The sequence below is a fragment of the Varroa jacobsoni genome, unplaced genomic scaffold (genome assembly GCF_002532875.2).
Source record: "Varroa jacobsoni isolate VJ856 unplaced genomic scaffold, vjacob_1.0 scaffold_858, whole genome shotgun sequence".
NCBI lineage: Eukaryota > Metazoa > Arthropoda > Arachnida > Mesostigmata > Varroidae > Varroa > Varroa jacobsoni.
The window spans coordinates 215,848-232,804 of record NW_019213760.1 but is presented as its reverse complement, the minus strand read 5'-3'; the positions used below and the strand labels follow the sequence as shown (position 1 = coordinate 232,804).

The following is a 16,957-nucleotide window of genomic DNA, read 5'->3' as shown; positions in this document are numbered from 1 at the left end:
ATTTGCAATACCTTGCTGTTCAATGTATTAGTGCCTTAACGAAAAGCAACTGATTTAACTAGGTGGTCGAGACCAAATTTTCTTTTTAGCCGTTACGTCTGAGAACATAGATTGCCTAAAATAAATGGCTTTAGATATACCGGTTAGTCGAAACATTATATCGAGAAAATTCAGTAAACAAAGTTATATTTTAAATACCGTTTATCGCAAAATGAGATCAGAGTTCGCGTGACAATGTATAGTCCAATAGCTTCCGTTTTTATAGCCCAATTGGGTCCGAAAAAATAGCCGTCTATAAGTTATTTGTTTTGGTTTTTACGCACGCTTATGTCTCCCTATCAAATATGCTGTGTTTACATAACGCTTATACCTACCCCATGCGACTACGTTTTTCACAACAGGTACGTTTTAACAGCTTTCGTTGTGAAATTTTCTTGCAGGTTTTCTTTCACCAACATTACTCCTTGACTATTAAGCATTCTTGCGTACTTTTTTTGACGTCGACGAACACACTATTCATAGATTACCGTCTATCGCCCCTAGAGGTATAGTTAGTTCTAGAATCAGTGAGTCAATAGGTTAGCTTTAAAAAAATGTCATCTACCTTCTCTTAAAATCCGTTTTAGGGGTCTGAGAAATATTAATTGCCATGTCAATGACTCTTTAGGGCAATGATTGATGGACAGGTATAGATAAACTTCAAAAAGGCTTCAGAAAGCAAAACGCCCCAAACGCGTTATCAGTCGTTAAGGTAGCTCTGTCATCTAGTTCCGCTATAGTACTAGGCGGAAACGCAGTGTACTCTACTCACGGTTTTCAAAACTGGCATAAGCTGAATAGTAACAGAATATAAAGGAGGTTAAATTTTCACGAAGACAGTAAATAGCGTCTTGAATGAAAGTGACACATACTATTGCTTAGTAAGGCAGAGTATTACCGGAATAAGGGCAATGGAATTCACCATTTGTAGACTTAACAATCTTAGCTGTCATTGACCGTGGATACACGAAACAATTGTACATCCACGATCACACTATACTATAAAGTCATACGATTTATTTTCATACGGGTACATGTATTTTCCACAGCCATAACCTAAGTAGCACCGCTTTCGGACTTGAGGGAACGCACACTAGGTCCATTTCGTATAAGAGAGCCGCGATGACGGCACATAGAACTTCTGCTTCAGTAAATTTCAGCAAAGGCTTCGTCTGAATAAAACATCTTGGAGTATTTAAGCTACCTGTATCGAATAGCTTTTTTTCGTTTGTTCGAACAAACGTCACAATCGTGTAATTCGGACAACGGGCTAATATAACGTGTCGCGTGACTGCATGCATGCTTAAAACCAAGGCGGTCAACGTCGTCGATATGATGGTGGGAGTTTGGGACAAAGCTCTGTGTAAATGTCTTCCCACTCCTTCTGATTTGTCTGAGATCTAGTTCGTATCTATTCTCGTCCTATTGAAGTACTTTGTTAGATCTTAGGATGTATCTATTATGGACTCATCTCAACAACATAAAACTTGTACCCATATTTACCGAAACTTCAGCACTGGCAAATGGTTGCCATGCCGAGCCCCAGATAAGTCCAGAAGGACCTAACTCAATTAAATATTTTAGTAAAGGCAAATCATTGATTCTATAGTTCAGAGGTAATTCCCAACACGTGTTCACACTATAAATATGGTCAACGATGTAAAGGAAAAAAAAAATATTTACTTTTTTACTTCGCGTTAGGACGTAAAGCGATTTTATGACAATACCTGGGCATAGTGTAATTGTCTCCTTAGTGAGTCCTTTGAGAATAACATAGTAACTTAAGTCTAAGTTATTTCACTAACATTCGGTTCACGATTCTCCTCTTGAACGCACGCACAATTATACCAAGCAGTTTGTTTTTCTGTAACAATATTCTTTTAAAGACTCAACCGTAGGTTCTAGTACCATTAGACATCAAATGAAGTATAATAATCCTTAACATGAAATGAAGACACTTCGGGATCACAAGCTGATTACCTTAAAGTGTTCGTGCCGATCAAGATAAAACTGTGTGTTTTAGTAGTTAGTATATGGTTAATGTATTGTAATTGTTAAAGTACACGCCGTTTCAGAGTTGTGCGTTTTTCTTTATACATTGGACTTCGCGTACTGAGATAGCTTTTCATAGTGCCTTTTACACTGTTACTTTCTACACTGCTATTAACCTCTATGGGCTTATCGACAGGCCCCTTTTTCGAAGCGTTGCCATCGTGGAACACTTTTTTTTTTGGATTTGTGGAACGCTTTTTAAAAGGCTTTCCTGCCATCGTCAAAAACATTGAACCCAATCTAGCATTATAGTAATAAGCTAGATGTACTCGTGCTTATCGCGCATACCTTCTAAGGAATATGTAGCAATATTTGCTCAAGCCGTATGTATATATATACCGACGAAAGCTGAAAATGGTTTTGTCCGCCTCCTTGTCAAACATCGGAAACAGTCATTATTGATCGTGCCTCTGGAATCACCGATCGAACTGTTACTGACATATACGGCACCGCGTATTTAAAATACATAAAAAAAAGACAAACAAAAATTAATGTTCCCTTAGAGAACGGTTAATTTTGCACGAAATACTCGATAATGAGATTTCTGACTGGTCCTTTGAGGCCACATTGGAAGATGTGTGCAGAATGCGACGTTACCTTAGCTTCATGAACGAAACGGCCAGATGGTAGCAACCAAGGCAAGTAACGCTTCGAGTGCTACAGCTTGATAGTCCTTAATCTGTTGTGTACGCCACAAGTAAACCATGAAATTATATTTCCTTAGAACTAGGTTTATTCTAAACGCAGATAGCATAGAATGAAATAATTTCATCAAAGAGGACAGGTAGGTTCTACTGGGGTATTCGCTTATAAAGGCTCGTGGCAAGATTTTAAAAGAAATATAACATCGCTCTTATTTGGTTTCATCTTTTTGGTCTATTACATTGTCCTGATTTATCGCATAATGCAGAGCCTGGTTTCGATAGTTTCATTCCGCACTGTATTTTTCGCAGAGTCCAACGCGCAAGGCGTAAACTAAAGCCGCATGTTTTTGTTAATTATAGGTCACCAGTTTACTTCACTGTAAACCTTCCTCTACCCCACATGTAGTATTTGGGCTAGAAAATGAGTTTATCTTCAATGTTTTTCCATAACGTAGTTCTACCAGGAAATCCTGAATAAACTAAAAATAATATTGTATGCTTTCAAGGTTAAGGACTTCGAAACAATTCAAACCATTGTTAATGTTATGCTACGTAACATACCGCATTATGGCCTTTGGGTCTACCTACAACAACTTTATTAGCGAACTATAAATATGAAAGTTTTACATATAATATTTAATTATAGAAAACGTGAAGATGTATTTAACTAATAGACTGAGCCTAGACATAGAAAGATACCTATATATAATAAATAATTTCGGTTTTGTTTCCAAATACAGCCTTTATCTTTTATCTCTCTACCGTTTATTTCGATTCAACAAAGCTCTTAAAGTGCCCTGTATGTTCGTTGTACTGTAAGCGGCTATGTATTTAGCCATCGAAGAGAGAAGGACAAATAGACGAGGCAAAAAAATTGTCCTATTCCACAGCGACGGCAGGTTGGACACGGCTCAGATCGTGAGAGATGGCATGTGAGAAGTCTATCACCGTCTGGAAAATCTATCCAGATTTCGCCCCCCACGGATTCTTACCTTCTCCGAACATTGGCAGGCAAAATTCGAAATCGTTGTTTGTGTCCGCCGAAAATCTCAAAGCCTGGCTACTTCAACATTAGATCTGAAATTTTCAGTGAGAAGGAATCGATAGATTGTTGAAACGGGAAGAGCGTGGAAGATGATGGAAAATTAAATAATATATTCATTTGTTACTAGAGTTAAGATGGAATGCTACGTTTATGTTGGAGTAATGTTGAAAAAACCAACATCACTCGTATAATCCAACTCATATATTTTCTTTTGACTAATGTATGTTGGTTCTAAATTGGACATTTGGAAACCAAACTAAGTACTTCTGAAATCAAACGGGACACGTCGTTGGCCTAAATTGATGTTTCTGAAATAAGGCATTCTTTAAATCAATGTCATATTGGCTAACGTCAGCTGCAACCAGATTTGGTACTAAAAGATCGTGATGAGTGAATAGCAGACCCGACTGTCAGATTTTTAGTCTTATAAGGGCACTTCTGACGTTTTCCTGATCCTTTAAACTCTAAACTATCTTTCAGAAGGAGTTTATCAAGGAGTCCACAACTTTTTTTTAGTTTACTTACAAATGTAAGGTAGTGTGTGATTTCCCGAGTGACGATAATTGCAGTTATCTAGGTGAAAGTATATTTACAATATTCTTCGTATTGATTATCGTCGCATTTAGAGACCTTTGGAGTAATAACGAAACTAAAAGTCTTAACTGACATGTTAAGGAGCTTATGCTTTTCGAGTTAGACTTTGAATCCAACGTCTTTAATTCTTTTTTGTTATGTTATAATTTTTTTTGTTATGTTCTATGATGGTGGAAGTAAGCAGATACGCCAGCTAACTTATCAATGAATCCATTCGCTTTTAGATGATAGTATGGACTGCTTTTATTTTAAAATGGAGTCGATTGTACCCATAGAGGCCTTTGGGATCACCCATTCTCAGTAGTTCCTACGATTTGTCGTCGATTGTAGTCTGTAAATATGCCCTGCAAGATCTATGGTCAAGAAATATTTTCCGCCATTAAGTGTAGTAAAGATGTTATCTGGCTTTGGTAGTAAATAATGATGGTCTTCTTGGGACCGGTGAAAAAAACCTACGCCTAACCCAATGTCACTGTTGACTACCCCACTGTAACAGCATCTGAAGTAGCGCGCGAGCGACTGTGTGACAAACGTGAATTTTACATAATTGTTCCTTTTGTTTTGCTATTTTAGATAGAATGTAGTACGAAACTCGGTTGAAGCTAATATTTTTCTTGCTCTGGATTTCATTCGAAAGTAAATTTTTACTTTAGTGCGTTTGGCCAAAAGTTTGCGAATATGTCTGCCTTAAGTTATTTATCAAGTTCTTTCTTAGTTTTCTAAGGGTAATACCATTCTCAACTTCTACTGTGTCTCGGGGTACTCTTGGCCATAGCTTTTTACATCGTACAAAGTAATATATTGTGGTCAACGACACAGCAGTTATCTCGGTAGTGGTTGTTACGTAGCTCAAGCAACAAGGTTTCTGCGTATGAGTTGCACTTGGTGAATGGCTACAAAGGATCAGTGGGAACCTTACTAGTTTATCCAATGTATCTCACAATAAGATCAGGTCTAATATTTTGTCTCAACTGTATTCCTTATGCTATATCTTTACGGTTTTATACATTCTACTAGAAGCTTTATCGTTATTGTCTACGTCTAGTTTTAGTATTTAGATTTTTACTAATGAAGTCGACCGCTGCAATAACAGGCCCTTCAGGGCTCCCGTAGTAAATTGGTCGAATCGTGTGTTTGGGCATGTTCGATCTTCGCGGATTCCGACGAAAATCTCTACTGTTGGTATTGTTGTTGTTTGGTACCTCTAGATGGTATTCAAATTTTATCAGACTACAAGCCTACATAAGGCATTTGAGTCCTTCATTAGGAAATCCGTGCCATTAAACGAGGGCGGATAATTTCACCGGCGTACCTTTATGCTGAAACCGTTCGAACACGTCATCTTGAACAACATGTCCTTTCTACAGCTTAACGACCGATTAAGGTAAAAAGTATCTTTAAATAACTTATCGCGCCACCGCGACTCACTTGGGCTCGAATTTTTAGTAGTATATGTAAACTGTAGTGTTCGAGGAACATCTCGTTCAATTTTTAAAGCTCAAATCGTATCTTCTCCTCTGTGCTAACGAGGAACCTTTTTGGTGGCATGTTAATTTTCGAACACCAGGACATTTGTCACAAGGTTCCTCCCTCGTTGCCGTTATTACTGAACTGTTGGTAGGATCCGCGTGACCCTATCGAGGATAGTTATAGATTTTGAGCATCAATTGCCATTTTCGTATTTCGTAATAGCAGCAAAAGAGAAACTAGACCTCGTCATTGAATCTGTGGTACCTATGGCTAATATATGTAGGGCTGGATCGATAATGGCATGAAGAACATAGCCCGATAGTGTTCTAGCTGTACTAACCAATCTAAAAAACCAACAAAAACACCTATTCAAAGAATAGTTTATGGCTGCATGACATTTTAAAACTTTTATCTTGCTAGTACCCTAGATACGAAAGTGTTTTTGAGTACTGTCGACGCATAGTCCGAATGGTCTGAGTGATTTTCGTAATCGATATACAACCGTCACTAACGATGCCCCGAAGTCACATTACGAACACTCCGAGATATTATCAGGTCATCAGGAATTGAATCACGTCAAACGTGCACTGTCCCACAGCGCAGCCGAACTAATAACTTTCACAAGAAACGTAACACAAAATGACTTAAAACGTAACTTGAAAACATGATTCAAGAACACCCAAATCGGTCACTCGGACAGGTCCTAGCATCTGTCGAAATTGTCAATCCTCAATTCATTGAAGGTAAAAGATAACCGTTCCTGAACGCGATGTGAGGAAGGCCATCAACGCCTTAGTGACTTCGTATTATGCCGATCAAAAATGCGCCGAATAGGCCAATCACACGGAAAAAATTGCATGCCACCAGAATACTCCTCTCGAAACGAATTGTAACTCTGTACACGATTAAATGTATGCTCCCTTTTCTATGCCTACCATGGCCGACGTGAGACTTCCACACTCTTCCAGTTCATTCTTCAGTGTTATTGCTTGCAGCGCTAAACAGCTGCACAAAGTTAACGAGAGTGATCTTTATCTAACTAACGTCACTTGTCATTTCGCTAAAGCAGTCTCCATTAAAGCCAATGCACGAAAAAACGCTGATGATCCGTGCGTACATCAAAATGTACTCAACACGTGTAATTCAAATGGCCAAACGACATTGTTCCGTATTGCAAACGCACTTGGAGCACGTTTATGTAACTAACAGTGAAATAGATGGGCCTACAAAAACAACTGTCAAACCCTGTGTATTGATATCGATTATGTACGTTCTCTACGAATAGTCGTGTATACGTTCTTTGATTCCGCTAAGTAGCTAACTATTAAGCACAGAACACCCAAATCGATCCACTGGGATTTTCCGTATTACGGGACAAAATTCTAACCCACATGAACCGTTAGGCAAATCGAAATCCGTCGAATTATTGAACGCTCGTAGGTACGCGAGACAAGTGTCGAGTAGGTGTGGGTTAAAGCGATTACCTACTTTACAACAGATATGACTTTCCTATGTACGGTGAACGCTCATCTAGCGTTTTCTTATGTGTGCATTGTATCTGAAGAATTATATTTTTTAACATCTAAAAAGTCCGAGTAAAGGAGAATAGAAACCGATGGCAGAAAAGCGACCAGATAGAGACGGAAAACAAGGGGAAAAAATAGCAAATGAACGACAATAAAAACAAGAGGTAGACATAAAGTATAGAAGGATTTATTCGCTGACTCTTAGTGCATCAGTCCAGTGAAGCCCAAGTGACCAACTTCGTACCGCTATTGTTTAGTCGCATATCCTGGTCCGGTCAATAGTACCCAGCGTTTTGGTACGAAGCCCTATAGATATTCAGGATTGAGCAACTTGCCCTCATATGGTAAATGTAGCGTTTCTCATAAAGAAAAAAGAAACACTCCTTTAACAAATCCGTGCATTCAGTCACAGTTTATTAGAGATCACAAGAGGTATTGGTACAGACGCTGGAAAGTCAGACAAATGGTAGCACTAAATTCGATTCATAGATGTTAATTTCGATATTTTCGGCATGGCGTCTAAGCTCTCGTTAACGCAACCGATAATACAGAAGCAAGCTAAAATTAGACCTACATGGATAGCATCACTATAACACAATCCGTTTGAGAAAATCACTCGTGACCCTAGCTAAGCGGTGCCGTATTTTCAACCTTCTGACGTTTAGGTCGAATTTACAGAAGAATAAACTTATAGTAACTTACTACGAGCTTGATGAGGTCTCCATCGAGTGGAAATAACTTTTTCGTATTGAAAACACAACGAAGGCCGCATTCGTAGAAATGCAATAGCATATACGGTAATACTGTGTACTTTTGCTGGCGATGTCGTATGACAAACGAGTAATTCTGATTCATAAAGCCGTTTATAAATTTTTTCAGAAGAACAACAGCCTCATCCGTTGTTGTGTTTGGTGATGCCACTAGGCTGTTATCAAACGGCGAATAAAATGCGTAACCAGTGTTTAGCAATACGCATGCGTGTCTTGCTAAGTTAACAAGACCTGAAACATAATAACTAATTAGTATACATGGCCGGAAAAAATGATAAAAACATATATCACACCGTACAATAAACCGTACTATCCATAACCACTTCTATTATGATAGAGTAAAACTTTGGAGGGGTGTTCACCGAATGCGGGGAAGTCGTATTTAGTAGCGAAGTAGACGACCAATTTCGAGCCACACCTGGCGAATATTTCGGTGGCGTATTTTCGAGCCTTCACCAATTCGACAGGATTGAATTCGCGCAACGGCTTACATGGATCGAAGCTTGTCTGATAGTACGATGAGTTCCAATTGATTGCCTTGGGTCCTTTCGGTTTCTTCGGTGGCCGTCTAGCAGGGTCGGCCATCATGCACAGCAAGAAAAACTGGACTGCTATTGAATACCATTCGATGATACGCATGGTCGATACAAACACATCAAGGTGACAGTTTTCAATGTGGGCCACTTGGTTGGTGTAGCTCCCTGTAAATCTGCCAAGATGCTTGATCATTGTCTGATTAGCATCATGTCGCTTTGCCAAATCCCTAGTTCACCTGAATCTATAGAGAAATATGCACAAATAAAAGATCAAGGCGCAGAGTTTTATATATAACACAGTCTATGTTGGAGGATTATCGTAGGAAAGACGGAAATCATTAACGTTAGATTTATACAGCTGTGTCGAGCATCAGGTATTCATTTCATTACGATTATCCAATTAGTGACTCTTGAATGTGTCTAACTTAGGGTATGTGTGTCCATATGTAGTAGGTTGGAAGAGGCCTTTTTCCCCCCTAAGAAAGACAACAGCGTCTCATTCGAATCTCAGCCACAAATCAGTTTCGCAGGTGCTTGTAGCCATTGTCTATCTCTCAGCTTATTTATTCATTTTTTCTCATCAGGAATACTTTAGAGTCTGGTGTTGAAGAACCTACCCGGCCATGCTTTCATCACTTTTAAATGTACGGCCAAAAGTTACATTCACCAGTGATCAGAATAAATGATAATCTGCCAGAGTGAGGCCTTGATGATATAATGGCCGTAAAGGAATCTCAAGCTCAGGCTCTCTCAGGGCGGCTTGTGCAATCGTTGCCTTACACAACTTCTTGTAAATGTGTGGTCGGATACTATTATGCAAAAGGACAAGCTCGTCTATGGGGCCTTTTCTGTTGGGTAACTCTGTTGTAACAAATACAGGTTGACCGTCCCATTCTGTTCAAACATTTTTTAGTGTATAAGGCCCTTCCAATTGCACCAAGGGCAAGTCATGCTCCCTTTCAAAGAGACACTTGGCCTAGTTCTGGACTTAGATATGTCTCTTAGAGTTATTTGTTCCTTTCTCCATCTTACCAAATATGCCAATTATGTCCCGTTTTGCCAGTCGATATCAGCAAGGAATCTCGCGTTTAGGTTGTGTGTTCCTCCATGCGGTTACACGATTCTCAAATGGCTATACCTTTAATATATTGCGTCTGATATAAGTTGAAATGGCCGAAGTGACGAGCTGGATTTGCGTTCAATTGTGCAAGCTGAGCCTACTAATTACTTTAGGTATCATCGCCGTGACAAGATACTTATGCGTAAGGACAAGCGTTGCTTACATATCCTACTTACCATTTTCCTACGGCGTGACAAGCGCAATTTTTACTTCTCGTCTTTTCTAGATAGATATTTTCTATTTCCTTCTGAAGCAATACTTAACTGCAGTGCCCGATGTAAAAGTCGAAACGTTTATATTAATATCCTCTATTCAGTATTCGTTAATTGTTTGTTTTGTTTTTTCCTCGTTTCTGACCTCCTTCTCATATTGAATTTTACATTTTCTTAACTTGTAAGCTATTTTAGTAGCCGCTATACATTCTCGTAGTTTTTACCTTACTAATGTCTTATATCTTATAAGGCACTGAAATTTGCTATGGATGCCATAAACACTACCTTTTGCTTACAGAAATTACAATGTTTGGATCTGGTGTCCAAGCGAAACACTATCCATTGCACAGCATAGAAGAAAGACCGTACTCTTGAATACGACATAGAAAAAAAGAAACAAAGAGAAATAAAGTTAGCAAAAAACAAAAACGTCGTGTCAAGCCAATAAAATAAAAAAAAATTAATGATTAATCAAGCTACGACTACCCTATCTCGTTTCCATACTTTTTAACCGCAAATTGTGTGTCCTCGTAACAAGCTTAGCATTATGGATTGAATACTAAATCACCGGACAAGCAACGGTCACTGTTATAGACGTGTCTATCATATACCTGCGCTCATTGTACTTACACTGTAGATTACCTTTATTTAATAATAGTCAAAAAACCATTTTTGGTATGTCACGTGAAATATTTGTTTGAGACTGCGAGCGACGAACTTCATTGGTCTATTTCTTTTTAGCTATTCGTGGTATTGAAAGCTTCACTCCCCTTTTAATTGAAAAGGTTGAAATATAGAAATGCCGTATAAGACGCATCATGCAGCATACATATTCTAACGGTGAAAACACACAGGCAGGTATATCGAAAAATTCGTGTGCAGCACGCTTTTGTTGATGCTAAGGGCCAGCCGTCGCCGGTGTCAGACGTAAAGCTTACAAAGTTTATTTCTAAGCGTATCAGCCAAACAGAAAGAAAGGTACGGCATACGAAAATAAGCGCAGTTGAAAAACGATAGTATATTATCCATATTACAACCCATAAATGTCATTGCTACCGATATTATAGGATGGTCCCTTCGCTTCCTTTCTAGTTGTCATTTACCTACTATAATAAACGTTCATCAATCTTGAATCACTCTTAAGCTTAAACAAGGTATTGCTAATCGCTTCAGCCAAGCCATCACTGATGCTCAGCCCCTCTGTTGAAAGGAAAAATGCAGTAGAAAAATCTCTTTTCTACTGCATTTTTCCTTACGACACATCCAAGTTTAATTCAGGAGCTTGGAAAACAATCAGCACGATATTAATGCTAGACAAAGGTCGTCTAGAAAAAAATCCCTATAAAGAGATGTTTTATACCGACAAAATGCATCGCGATAGATAAAGTCTAATAATGATGGTCCTACGACGCTACACAGTTCTCAAAATCAAGGTAGGTCCAAGCCAGGAAACCCAATAGCTAGTGGGAAATATCGGCAGACCAGAATAGAATACTACATGTCCTAGTCACACAATACATACAAAATTACATATCGATAACTTCCCTTGATACAATTATTCTACGTTAATTTTAGCAAATTATTATATGAAGTAAGAGGTAAAGCGCAATCAGTATTCTACACTCGAGTCACCACAAACCCTGTACTTACATCTATCTACCATAATAGATACAATTGCACCTCATCCTTGTAGAAGTAATCAATATCTAACTAAATAATATCTCAAACTGTACACAGTTGCACAGAAAGATGATGATCTATGCCTGTTCGGCGGTAGGGCCATAGGAATCATAGAACTTTGGCGTTTGGTATTTTGTTTCTGCGCATCATATGGATACAAATAAATGACTAATCCTGAAAAAAAAACGGTCGAATGGCAATAGAAATATTGCGCAGATAACGACAGGCCTGATGAGAACAGAAACACAAGTGGCGTCTTTAGGTGTTAATATGAACGATACGTGACGTCCAGTAAAACTTGATGGCTCTTCCTGTATATGCCAGTTGCCTGTGTTGAGCAGCCAGTAATCTCGATTCGTGAATTCTGTCTAGTTAGTGAGGGCCCACAGAGGCACGACTGAAGTGTTCGCTCGATGACGTTCGAAAATTATGGCTTATCGCTAGAAAATCCTCTACATACCGTGAGGACTAAGTGACCGGTCAATGAGTTTTTCTACCTTATTTTTGTTATAATAATAATCAGAATAACCATGGACGTGTCAGTGATATCACTGCATTTGCTGCATTGATAATTATAACCGTCACTTTTATTAGATTATCACAATTTTTACAGTAGTTCTCTCTTTGTGAATACAGCAGTATTAAGGCAAAGCTTACTAATTCATGACTGCACTTTGGGCACGGTTAGCTTGACAAGATACTCGCACGTAATCTTATTATTTTAACATATAGAAAATCATTGCAGACCCCGTAAGCGTCTAGAGTCTGAGTGATCATTTCACTATCTAGTGATGAGAAAATTCTATTTCTCTTTACGTATCATTTACTCTAGTTCACTGTTGTCCAATGCCGACGGCATTTGTGCCCTGAAATTGTCGGCCCCAACGAAATGGCCGTGTAGCACGCAGTTCACGATAATAGTACAAAAAAGAAACTAAAAACAAAGATACGAACGCTCGTTTAGAGAATACGAGCTGGCAAAAGGGGCAGCCCAGGCCATTATTTCGAAGCAGGTATAATTGTCAACTTCTCAATAAATCACTGATATAGACAGGTAAAGCTATCGATATAAATCATCAGATACAAACGCCGCAAATGCGTACATTTTAGCATTGATTGATAGGTAAATATTAAACGGTTGATGCTTTGTCTATATCGGGTGTGTGTCAAATTGAGCGAATTAGAACATTGGTAATTACAGACCATACAAAAACACGACACTAACTATGATAGAGGTACATTTAAATGCCTGTGCTATTCGTGGAGAAGAGTATCGAAAATTTCGAAGGGATCAAAGGTTATGAAGGGCACCGCTGTTTTTGAAAAGTGCATTTTGAAGATCAGCTTTCTCAATTGACAAAAAGGCAGTTCGAGATAAATTTAGTATCTCAAAATAAATAATACGAAGATCTTGGCTCGGTACCTTTAGCTATATTACTTATATCCTTTAATGTGCATATAGGCTGGTGCCAAAATGAGTCTTTGAGAACATGGTTTTTATTATTCTTGAAAAATATGAATAGTAAAAACTCCACAGAGTGGACAGTTTTAATTGTTTTTCTCATGACAAAAAACTGACGCAGTGAAAATTATTTTTTAGGCTAGTAATATCATACGTCTTAACTACATTATGATCTCACTGGGCTGCTGTCGAGAGCGACGAGAGTGCACTTAAAGTATACCTAAGTATGACCCAGTCAAGTCGATTGCACAACGCTAGCAAACAGAAAAGATCTGATAACATGACTGGTCAAGCGCACCCTGTACTTGATCTCTTTGATTCCAAGAACTCGAAAACTGGCCTCGTAATACTAAAAACGTATTTACATAACGTAACGTAAAAACAGTATACGGATAACACAGAGTGATTCATTCACTTAGTCTATTATTTCAAATAAATAGTTCATTCTAAAGAATTAGTCCTTGTGCTCCTCCGCTGTGCACTTGCCCAGCTCAACTGAAACCGGCCGTTTTGAAAAGTAAGACATGAAGCTTGTAAGAATCGACAGCGTTTACCGCCGTGAAGTAAGGAATCGAGCATCACATAGCTGTCAGATAGCGCTGTAAACACGAAAGCAAATACCCAATGGCCTTCCCAGAACTCGCCGTTTATGCGGTCCTCTAAATTGTACAAGTAGAGCAATTGGTCTACAAAAATGGATTAAGCAGTGCCTACTTTTGCACAAGCAGGATCCGATTGGGTAAAACTGGTTTGATCGAATGGTGAAAAAAATAGAGACTCGAATGATACAAGCAGAACTTTTACTTGGTTATATCAATAGATTTCATCCAACGAGGAAAAACTCGATTGAAAAGAGCATTCCTCGCTTTCCTATAGGATACTTAATAACTGTACTGCGAATGCAAGCGTCATCTGGGACGAGACTTTTTTTTCACAGCAATACTTCGAATCTAGACGCACCGAAGTCGAAACTGGAAAACTTCAAAGTTAGGGAATTTTAATCACTCTGAACATAATGTGCTTTTCGAAATTAACTTTTCAGCTGTTTTCTGCAGGAGCAAAGCTTGTCTCACAACAATGTCACCGGTGTGAAAATCAACAAATGATCATGATGAGCTATTCAGTGTTTATATACCTTGAAGAATATGGATAATAACGTAAAAAATCACATAAACCTCTAAAATAACGAAATTTGCTTTTGTAATCGACGAAGACTGATCGATCGATTGATTTTCGGTCGAATTTAAGGGATATGAAAATTTAAAGACACAATATATAATTAAAAAAAAAAAATATTTTTTATTTTTGACAATTTATAATAAACAACGAAACCAACGTAAGAGGGAGAGAGAGAGTGAGAAAGGCACAGCGAGACAGTATGAAGTAAAAATTAGCTCTGGTTCGCCGTCTGTCTCGTAATTCCATTTAAGATAAAGTCAGGCATGGTCTTGTTCTTCCAGACGGTTTGCCGTAATTCCCAGAAATGCCCATTTCACTAACGATCACTCGACGTTGGCTGGCCAGAAATGCTAAGCGTGAATCCGTGCGATTTCCAGCAACCCTGATATTCTCCGTAATGTAATTTTCCTTTGCCAGATGGCCTTTTCGTGTGAATAAAAACGTTACCCAATTCATTTTATTATTAACCTATAATAAAAATGTTATGAATCTATAATAAACAGTAAGCTCTTGGTCTTTTCCAATTCTGGTTGTATCGTTCTATCAAGTACCCTAAAAACTTACCAGTAGCACAATGATTAGGACTGATCATTGGAATAAACGATTAAACTTTGGAATAACGAAAGAAGAGATTTGATTTAGTCTTCAAATTTTTTCAAACTTCTTACAATACACAGCCATAAACTAGATTAAATAGCTTCTGACCAATCGTTTCAGATGTTAAAAATCACATGTGTAATTAAACGAATGGTCTATGCACGTGTTGAACCAGAATCAAACGTTTATTTGCAGCTGCCGCACTGACCTTTATAGCAACCAATATCCAATTTACAGTATCCTAAAGTCAGTTTCCTCTTCAATACATCGCTTTCTATCAAGCTAAAGTATATTTTTTTACTTGTCCAGTTATTTAGCATAATGTAAAAGCAAAAAATTACTGAACAATACAAGCGCCTACTTACTCAGTGTATTCGTAATAGAAGCGGAAAACGTTCTCCTATCAATGTTTTATCTGTATTGTGAGCTTTTCGATAGTTGTTCGAATTGTTCTCCGTCAAGACGGTTTGGTTCTCGGATTCTTTTTAAGGTCTCCTGGTCGGCTCGAGTGTGTAACACTCTGTCTTTATTTTATGTTTTGCTTTAGAAGGCATCTATCAAAAACACGGATCGCCTTGTGCTGAGACAGATCTTTACCCATCTAGGCATTATATGTTTATAAGCATTATTAGAAAACAGGTTCACTTGACAGACAAATCTGCTTCTCAGTCACTTTCAACAACGCCATTCGAACACATTGTAGCAATCCTGTAAGGTCTAAATTTGCCGGTGGTGACACTGTGACTCTGGAAAATTCGGCCACAAATGGCTGACAACAAATTTTTCCTTATGGTCGTTAATGCTATACGAACAAAGTAATTTCAATGGGCTGTCCAGACGGAAACATTAGCCGAAAATGGCGACAAAACTAACCCAATTTTCTGGAGAGTAGATTTTCTAAGTTATTACTTATTGGACCATTTTCCTGTGCTAGTTTTTTATCGATCTGTATGGCCTTCAATAATCTATGTGTATATATATGTGTTTGTATAACAGCCTTGTTTTTCGACTTGTGGCTGTTAAGCTTGCCACGTTCCTTTCCATTTTCCCTGATTTCCACCCTGTTTCTTAGAAAGCTATGTCTGTGAGAACCTTTGTGTCAACCTTCTATGACCACTAGTGGAATGGTTATATTCATTATGTATAGGTAAACACTTCTCCTTTATTTCGCAATCATATAGATAAAAATTACCTTATTAAAATTGTGGGGTTTTCTGAGATTTTTTGACGAACAAAATCGGACGAATCCTATCCGTACTTGCGTTTGACGTTATATTTCAATTTAAAGATCTATAATTCGAACCAAACAATGCCAACAGGCTCTTTCGCCGATAGTGGGTAAAATTCAGAGGTGATCCAACCTCGGCCTGGTAACGAAGCTCAAACATTAAACTAAACTTACTTATAAGTTGCATGTCAGCTATTTTTGCTATACGAATTGTTTGGATTTCGTAATGGTTACCTACTAGAGAATAAATGCTTTCAGTAGCAGTTGACGGATATTCGTTGTGGTATAGTACCCTTCGGGATCGGCCCGTGTTTTCAGGCACAGCGATCCAACATACGAAGCCGGAGAAAATCATTTAAAGATAATAATTCCGCTATATAAAATGGTTTATCCAGAGAGTATATGGGAGTTACTGTTGTACAGTCCACAAGGTGTTATGTTTTCAAGTAGATTCAATAGTGAGGGCTGCATAGAGAGAGAGAGAGAGAGAGAGAGAGAGAGAGAGAGAGAGAGAGATTTATATATTAAACTGTTAGTTTGAAGTTTGACATTAACAACCTTATTTAGGTGTTCATCATGGTGACCCCATCAAAGTTTATTTAAAGCCCACAGAAACGCGTACTAGCCAAGACAATCTTCTCAGTGTGATTTTGCTATATGTTGATTCCATTTTTCCCCCTGTGACAGCTTCTCGCCGACGCATCAAAAGGAAATACGAGCCTGGGCAATGCGTGGGAGCTCGGCGACCTACCAAGCTATAAGCTATCAGAAATTCAAGCTACTGCTCCGGTAAGACCGGGTGT

At 38.4% G+C, this 16,957-nt stretch overlaps 1 long non-coding RNA gene across 1 annotated transcript; it reads right to left on the bottom strand.

The window, feature by feature from the left end:
- Positions 1-7,537: 7,537 nt before the first annotated feature.
- LOC111264432 (uncharacterized) lies at positions 7,538-11,766 on the bottom strand. The gene is made up of 4 exons (XR_002682859.2): positions 11,659-11,766; positions 10,294-10,378; positions 8,503-8,918; positions 7,538-8,371 (listed from the first exon to the last, which is right to left on the bottom strand). It is a non-coding gene; the product is annotated as an uncharacterized LOC111264432 (long non-coding RNA).
- Between the last annotated feature and the right edge of the window lie 5,191 nt (positions 11,767-16,957).